Source organism: Lathyrus oleraceus, chromosome 2 (assembly GCF_024323335.1).
Source record: "Lathyrus oleraceus cultivar Zhongwan6 chromosome 2, CAAS_Psat_ZW6_1.0, whole genome shotgun sequence".
Lineage (NCBI taxonomy): Eukaryota > Viridiplantae > Streptophyta > Magnoliopsida > Fabales > Fabaceae > Lathyrus > Lathyrus oleraceus.
This window is the reverse complement of record NC_066580.1, coordinates 440,020,746-440,029,654: the sequence shown is the minus strand read 5'-3', so window position 1 is coordinate 440,029,654 and position 8,909 is coordinate 440,020,746.

Sequence of the window (8,909 nt, the reverse complement as noted above, 5' to 3'; positions counted from 1 at the left end):
GAGAGTGAGTTTAACAGTTAAGAAATTAAATGCAGCACGTTAACCAAGTAAGCACGTTTGGAGGAGAATGATTATAGCCCATGATGGAGGTATAATCCCAAAATCAGCACACTGCTCGAGGAGATATCAAGAGTCTGTCTCTTGATTTCTGCTAGACAGTTGTCTAGAGGTTCTAAGGTCAGTCGCAAGATGTACCACGTGTTACTTTATCTGATCTTCAGGAATACCAAAGGGTTAGATCCTGAGGATTTCTGACTCATATTACTTCTAACTGGTAGTACCATCAGAGTCAGATGCAGATTCCAGATGTTTACTTCAGATTCTTATTTTGCTATTTCAGAGGCACATTTCATTCTGGACAATTTTAAATGTTAAAATTTTTTAATATAAAAGAGAATCTATCTTCGGCGAGGGGTTTGGTAAAGATATCAGCCCATTGATGGTATGTATCAATAAATTTTAAGGTTATTACCCCTTTCTGAACATAGTCTCTAATGAAATGATGTTTTATTTCTATGTGCTTAGCTCTGGAATGCAAAATAGGATTCTTACTTAAACAGATGGCAGCAGTATTATCACAGAAAATAGGAACGTTACTCTCAAAGATCTGAAGGTCTTCAAGTTGATTCTTCATCCAGAGCATCTGAGTAGTGCAGAGTGACGCTGATATGTATTCTGCTTCTGTAGTGGAAAGAACTATGGTTGATTGCCTCTTGCTGGCCCAGGATATAAGATTATTTCCCAAGAACCGACAGTTCCCAGATGTGCTTTTACGTTCCATCCTGTCCCCTGCGTAATCTACATCACAATAACCAGAGAGTCTATACTCTTCTTCTTACTAATTTCTTCTTTTTCCAAAATGCAGGTTGGGTGCATAGGTGTCTTGGCAGGTTTGCATTCAGCCATTTCGAACTTCTTCAGAATGTCTTTTATGTATTTACTTTGATAGACGTGGGTAGCTTCTGAAGCTTGATTGATTTGAATCCCTAGAAAGAACTTTAGTTCTTGCATTAAGCTCATTTCAAATTTTTCCTGCATTAGCTCAGAGAATTCTTGACATACAGAGGGATTAGCTTAACCAAAAATAATGTCATCAACATATATCTGGCATATCATGAGGTCATTACTAATGTTTTTACAGAAGAGTGTAGAGTCAACCTTTCCTCTAATAAAGTCATGTTCCAGAAGAAAATTGCTTAGTCTTTCATACCAAGCTCTAGGAGCTTGTTTTAAACCGTACAATGATTTCTTAAGTTTAAAAACGTGTTCTGGACATTTAGAGTTTTCAAAACCTGGAGGTTGATTGACATACACTTCTTATGATATATAACTATTAAGAAATGCACTCTTGACATCCATTTGATATAGTTTGATCGAGTGATTTACAGCAAATGGAACAAGTAAGCGAATAGATTCTAACTTGGCGACTGGGGCAAAGGTTTCGTTGTAGTCAATGCCCTCTTGTTGACTGTACCCTTGTGCCACCAGTCGAGCTTTATTTCTGACAACTTCTCCTTTTTCGTTCAGTTTGTTTCTGAACACCCATCTGGTTCCAATAATGTGAGTTCCTTTAGGCTTTGGAACAAGATCCCAGACGTCATTCTTGGAAAATTGATCTAGATCTTTTTTCATAGCCAGAACCCAGTCATTATCTTGAAGTGCCTCATCACAGGAAGTAGGTTCGATTAAAGATACTAATCCTAGAGGAGTTTCTTCAGATACTTTGAATGTTGACCTAGTTCTGACAGGTTCATCCTTGTTTCCCAGAATCAAATCTTCAGAGATGTTGGGGTGACTCCTCGATTTATTCTGGATGATTGAGGCTTCATATTCTTCTAGATTTTGTCTTTCAGATACTTCTGGTGATTTAGTCTTTTCTTCAGAACTTGCAAGAGTAATCTCCGAATCTGCAAGTTTCTCAACTAGCTTTGACTTTTCAGGGTCAAGCTTATCATCAAATCTAACATGTATTGATTCTTCCACAATTTTGGTTTCTGTTGTATACTCTGTAGCCTTTAGAGCATTCTGAGTATCCTAACATAATACCTTTTTGTGCTTTTGAATCAAACTTGTTCAGATGTTCTTTAGTATTAAGAATGAAGCAAGAGCATCCAAAAGGATGAAAATAAGAAATTTTTGGTTTTCTACCCTTACACGGTTCATAGGGAGTCTTCTCCAAAATAGGTCTTATAGAGATTCTATTCTGAATATAACATGTTGTATTTACTGCTTCAGCCCAAAAGTGCTTAGCCACATTTGTTTCATTGATCATGGTTCTGGCCATCTCTTGGAGTGTCATATTCTTCCTCTCTACAACTCCATTTTGTTGTGTAGTTCTAGGGCAGGAGAAATCATGGGATATTCCATTAGAGCCAAATAGTTCAAAAAATATATTCTCGAATTTGCCACCATGATCACTTCTGACTCTGATGATTTTAGAGTCAAATTCATTTTGCACTTTGGAACATAAGCTAGTGAATACAAAGTGAGACTCACTCTTGTGCTTTAGGAATTTTACCCATGTCCAGCGACTAAAATCATCAACAATAACTAGTCCATACTTCTTTCCATTGACTGACGCTGTCTTAACAGGCCCAAACAGGTCAATGTGAAGTAGTTCTAGAGGCTTAGAGGTGGAAACAATATTTTTCTTTTTAAAGGATGTTTTAGAAAATTTCCCTTTCTGACATGCCTCACACAGAGCATCTGAAGAATACTTCAGCTTGGGTAGACCTCTGACTAACTCGAGTTTGTTTAGCTGAGAAAGTTTTCTCATGCTAATGTGGCCCAAGCGTCTATGCCATACCCATTGCTCTTCGTGAACAGACATCAGGCATTTTACATTTTGTTCTTTTAAGTCTGAAAGATTTATCTTGTAAATATTGTTTTTCCTCTTGCCAATGAATAGGACTGTTCCATTGTTTTGATTAATTGCTTTACATGTTTTTTGATTGAAGATTACATCATAGCCGTTATCACTTAATTGACTTATTGATAACAGGTTATGCATTAATCCTTCTACATAGAGGATATCAGATATAGAGGAAAAAGTTCCATTACCAATAGTTCCGGAGCCTCTCATTCTTACCTTCTGATTTCCTCCGAACCCTACAAAACCTGCATCTTTAAGTTCCAAGTTTTGGAACATAAACTTTCGTCCCATCATGTGTCGCGAGCATCCAGAGTCCAGGTACCATGACTGGTGTCTTAACTCTGCGGTATAAGATATCTACAACATAAACAATCTTATCTTTTGGTACCCATAATCTTTTGGGTCCTTTGTGATTAGTTTTCCCAGAGTTTCTTAGAACTTTGGGCTTTCTAGCATTATCAAAACATTGTGCTTGTGCATGTGTGTAATGATAAGAAAGGGGAGATTTGGGGTTGTCATCTGTAGAAGACTTATCTTCACTTGGGACATACCCTATTCCTCTTTTATTATTCTGACTGACTCCATAAGTCATGGATGCCATTCTGCTTCTTTCTATCCCATTTTTCAGAAACTTTTGAAAAGATTTTTCATATTTATATATTATTGTGTTCGAAGTTTGTGGGGCTTGAGATAACGCTTCTTCAAGTTTTGAACATTGTTTCTTTATGGAGTCTCTTTCTAGTATCAAAATTCGGTTTTCATCTTTCAGTTCTAAAACTGTCATCTCAAGCTTATCACATTCTCCGATGGTTTCTTCAAGAACCTCTTTTACAGCTTTAATTTTTTGTTTAAGTTTCTGATATGAGTTTAGAGTTTCAGAAAGGCATGATTTAAGGTCAAAGCAAGAAAGATCAGAAAATACCTCTTCCGAGTCAGATTCTCCATCTAATGTATTTTTGGAGGTGGTAGCCATGAGTGCAACATTTGCCTGTTCTTCAGAGTCTGATTCTGAGGAATCAGATCCACTATCGTCCCAGGTGGCCATCAGTCCCTTTTTGGTTTTGAATGAGCTTTTCTTAAAACCTTCTCTTTTGGAGCTCTCTTTCTTCAGCTTGGGACATTCGTTTCTTTAATGACCTGTTTCTTTACATTCATAGCATGTTATATCTTTGTTTGACTTACCTCTGTCAGTTGATTATGAGCGATCTCCCTTGGGTCTTGGTCTTCTGAAGTTATTATTCCTTTTTCTCCAGAGTTGTTTTACTCTTCTGGTTAAAAGGGATAACTCTTCTTCTTCGTCAGAGTCTTCCTTCTCAGAGTCGTCATTGTCTTCCTCTTCAGCTTGGAAGGCTTTGTTTCTTTCTGGTTTGCATCTTTCAGATCTGGACTTTAGTGCTACAGACTTGATCTTCTTTTAAGGCTCATCTTCCTCCAGTTCAATCTCATGACTTCTGAGTGAACTGACAAGTTCCTCAAGGCCGATATTGTTCAGATCTTTAGATAGCTTTAAGGCTGTGACCATAGGTCTCCATTTCTTTGGCAAACTTCTAACAATCTTTTTGACATGATATGCAGTTGTGTAGCCTTTGTCCAGCACTTTGAGTCCTGCAATTAAAGTTTGAAATCTAGAGAACATTACCTCTACAGCTTCATCGTCCTCCATTTTGAAGGCTTCATATTTCTGGATTAGAGCCAGAGCCTTTACCTCTTTGACTTGAGAATTTCCTTTGTGAGTCATCCTTAGGGAGTCAAGTATTTCTTTAGTTGTTTCCTTGTTGGTGATCTTTTCATATTCATTGTAGGAAATGGCATTTAGTAGTATCATTCTGGCTTTGTGATGGTTTTTGAATTCACGCTTCTGATCATCTGTCATTTTGCTTTTGGGAATAGCAACGCCAGCGTCAGTCACAGGTGGTGTGTAACCGATTATGACTAAATCCCATAGATAAGCATCGTAGCCCAGAAAGAAACTTTCAATTCTATCTTTCCAATAATCAAATTTTTCTCCATCAAAGATTAGAGGTTTAACATTGTAACTATCTCTTTCATTGGTGTTGGCCATAGTGTTTTTCTCACGCTGGATCTCTCTACACTGTTAAGTGTTTGATTTGAAAATCAGTAACAGAGCCGAGGCTTTGATACCAATTGAAGGTAGAGAAAAATAAGAAAGGGGGGTTTGAATTGTTTTGGAAATAAAAAACATTTATGAATTTAGACACACACAGAATAAAAAGGAAAAAGACACAGAATTTTATACTAGTTCGCTTGAAATTCAAAGCTACTCCAGTCCACCCGGCCAAGGTGACTTCGCCTTCAAAAAGGACTTAATCCACTAATCTTGAAAGATTACACAAACAACCGTCTAAGAGAATAATCCCTTAGCCCTCTCAAGTAATCAGACTGCACAGAGTCACTTGAGGAAATATTTTAAGCAAAGATATAAATTGTAATGCAATGTGCTTCTAACAAAAGCAAATATTACAAAATTATAAGAACAATAGCTTTTCACTTAAGAGCAGCAGCTCGTGAAAGATAATATAGAATGATTGAGAGTTTTCGTATTTTGTGTGTCTCATGTGTTTTTTCTTGTGGAGTATTTCATCCTTTATATAGTCGTTGATAAGGCCGTTAGAGTGATGGCAGGATCTTGGTCATTGAAGAATATTTAATGTCATTACTCTCCTTGTTTCTTTCTAAGACAGTTTTGTGCGCCTCATTATTTCCTTCTAGAAATAGTTTCTTTCCAAAACCAGATTTCTTTTCGGCTACGTGTTCTGAACTGGTGAATCTGTATCAGAGTCTTAATAAGTCAGAGTTAAGCTTCATAGGTTGATTATTTCTGACCACATCAGAGTTTCTCTATGCTCTAGACTTCTTCAGATTCAGAGTATGGATTCATTACTCTTTATCAGAGTTTCTGACTTCTTTATGTTGAGTTGGTAACTGCATTGATCAGAGTCAGAGCCTTCTGGACGCGTTCTCTTTGAGTAGCATCTGATAGTTAGATTTTGTATCTGACTTATTTTTCTATCTGATGTTTGATCAGAGCCCTGCACACTAAGGAAAAATTTCGTTAGAGTACCATTTTTGTTTCATCCTTTTTTATCATCAAAATCTTAGAGATACATTGTAGAACCAACTTTGTTCTTACAAGAGTCACGTCGAGAAGCATGAACTGAGAGAACATTGCAGCAGCAACATAGTGTCTTTTTAGAAGCTTCTCAGGAGTGAATCAACACAGAAGCACAAAGATCATTGCAGCAACAATATTGAACATCTTTCAGAACTTCTAATAGCTGGTACATAAATGGATTTGGAACACATCATTCTGAAATTGATGACTTTGCACGTCATATATTCAGAATCTGAATTGGTTTTTAAAGCTACACAATAACAAACCATTAGGGTACCAAAATTGTTCTCACACAAATACAACATTGTTATCATCAAAACTCAAGGTATAGATGCATAACCAAATCTTGTTCTAACAAAATCAACTTGCGGATATCTTTACAAAATCTCTTGTGACTGAACCATTTTTCAACATTTGAAGGAAATTGGGCATACTTGATATCGTAAATCTTGCCTATATATGATTTGTTGCATTCACTTTATATACTTTTTCTCTAACGTTCCTTGGAAGTTCAATCACATGTGAGTGCGTCCTTCATCAATTCATATGCGAGGTAATATTGTTCCATATTCTCTCTTTGAAATTAATCTTTTTACTTTTGCATGTTGTCTATGTTCCAAATGCATAATATGCTTGATGGATAAACTAATTTATGAATGTTCACTTCCAAAAATTTCAATTGATGTATTTCAATTTATATGCTTATAGTGACTTCATGTTATTCTTCTTCCATACTTAAAATATGTTCTTGGTGTATAAGCATGTTATCTATTCCAACATGAAATATGTTTGAACATGTTATAATGTCAACAAAATTATTATAGTGTGTCATTGTTATGATAACATCTCTGTTTTTAGTTTGAGTGGTGATAAATCTATATATTACATTGCTATAGCACATGTGTGTGTAACATTCAGGAGCACCAAAGGTATATGTCACGTAAACGTGTCACTTTTGAAGCAACTCAAGAGTTTTTGATTGCATTGTATCATTTATCTTTCGTGTTTATTGTATATGTTATTTGGCATGATTTGTGGCAACTATTTTATATTGTTGCTTCAATTGCTTTTATTTATGTTTAGGCATTTTCAATATTTACATCACTCTATGTGAGTGTTGTATTATTGATGATCCTATCTTTGCAAATTCCTTTGTATGTTATATTAGTATATGTGTGATATAAGATAATTCTCATGGATTGATTTGTCTCTTTTTGATGTTGTCAAAGGGGGAGAAGCATATGCAAGATGAAGTTGGGATGCATACATTTAGAGGGAGCCTTCATGAAGACACAAAACACATCGTCTCAAGTTTGTTCATCATCAAAAAGGGGGAGTATGCAAGTGCAACTTCTAGTTAGATGTGTTTTGTATGATGTCAAAATAAGGATAATTTAGTGTTGATGTATATTGGACAGTATCCTCTCAGTCTTAATGTGCATCTTAGCATTAAGAAGCATAAAAACATTTTGAAAGGATTTAGAAAAGGTTTCATGCATTTAAAACAAGTTTTTATGGGGAAAACAGTCTATGTGTCGACACATACGTGTTATAGGTCGACAGATAGAAGAAACATTTCCCTATGCGTTGACACATATGAGTTACAGGTCGACACATGTAAGTCATTTTTAAAGAATGTAGCTTTTGTTTGATGTGCCAACTGTATGTGTCGATACATGACCTATACAGGTCGACACATGCATCGAACATGTCAACACATGACTTACATAGGTCGACACATGCAACATAGTTTTTCAAAAATTCATGAATTTTTAAATCTTTTTAATTCTTTTTGCCTCCAACATGCATGCATATATTCTTCATACATGCATCATTTCTAGTAAGGTTCTAGAGTAAACCTACACGAAACCAGGATTTCAAAGAGTTCTCATCATCTTCAACCTACATTCTATGCATACACATAAACAAATTACACATAGTCATTCTCCGTTTGGGTGCCATCTAGAACTAGAGTTGATAACATCCAAATTAGATTGTTGAATTGTAAATTGGGTTGATATCTTTGAGGGTTTCAAATAAGAAAATCAAGTTGGGGTTTTCCTTCAAGATCAATTAGGGATTTGAAGGTTTTGGACAAGATCACGTAATTTGGACCCGATCGAGTGAAGGCTTTGAAGAGAGGAGGTTTCTTGCAAAGGAGTAGCGTGAGATGATGGATCATATTGGTAAATCTTGGATTACAAAAATTTACAATTTGGATCCAATCGAGTGAAGGCTTTGAAGAACGGAAATTTCTTGTAAAGGAGTAGTGTGAGATAGTGGATCAAATTGGAATTTTTGGGTTACTTGATCAAGCTCATATCAAGGGAAGATAAAGTGTTAGAGTCAACATCAAATATAGGGTTTGTAGGGTGAGATTACTACATTTCTCTTGCATACTACTTTTCCAAAGTAAGGTTAATTTCATTATCTCAGATCGAGTTTGAATTGAGGACATACGTACTCATAGCAAGGCCGATTGGGGATCTTCCTAAACAAATCCTTGTGTATTCTCTCTCTCTCAATATATATATATATATATATATATATATATATATATATATATATATATATATATATATATATATCTTTTACATTTCATTTGTAAATTATTGAATTCATGGATTGTGTGATCAATACATTAGGTTAAACCTTTTGATAACCATTTGAAAAAGGTTTTGTTGAGTTGATCACAACCAATATATTGTGGTTGGATTTGAAGATCAACAAAACCATATAAAACTCTAAACAAAATCGATTACACATAAGGTGTTAGATAATTTGTCTCAATAGTACTTTTGTGTGTTTTATCATTGGGAATAGACTCCACTTTTAGTATAGCATTCAATTGGTTGTGGTTGAAAGTATTTTGATCTAATTTGTGTTCATTATCATACTTTGATT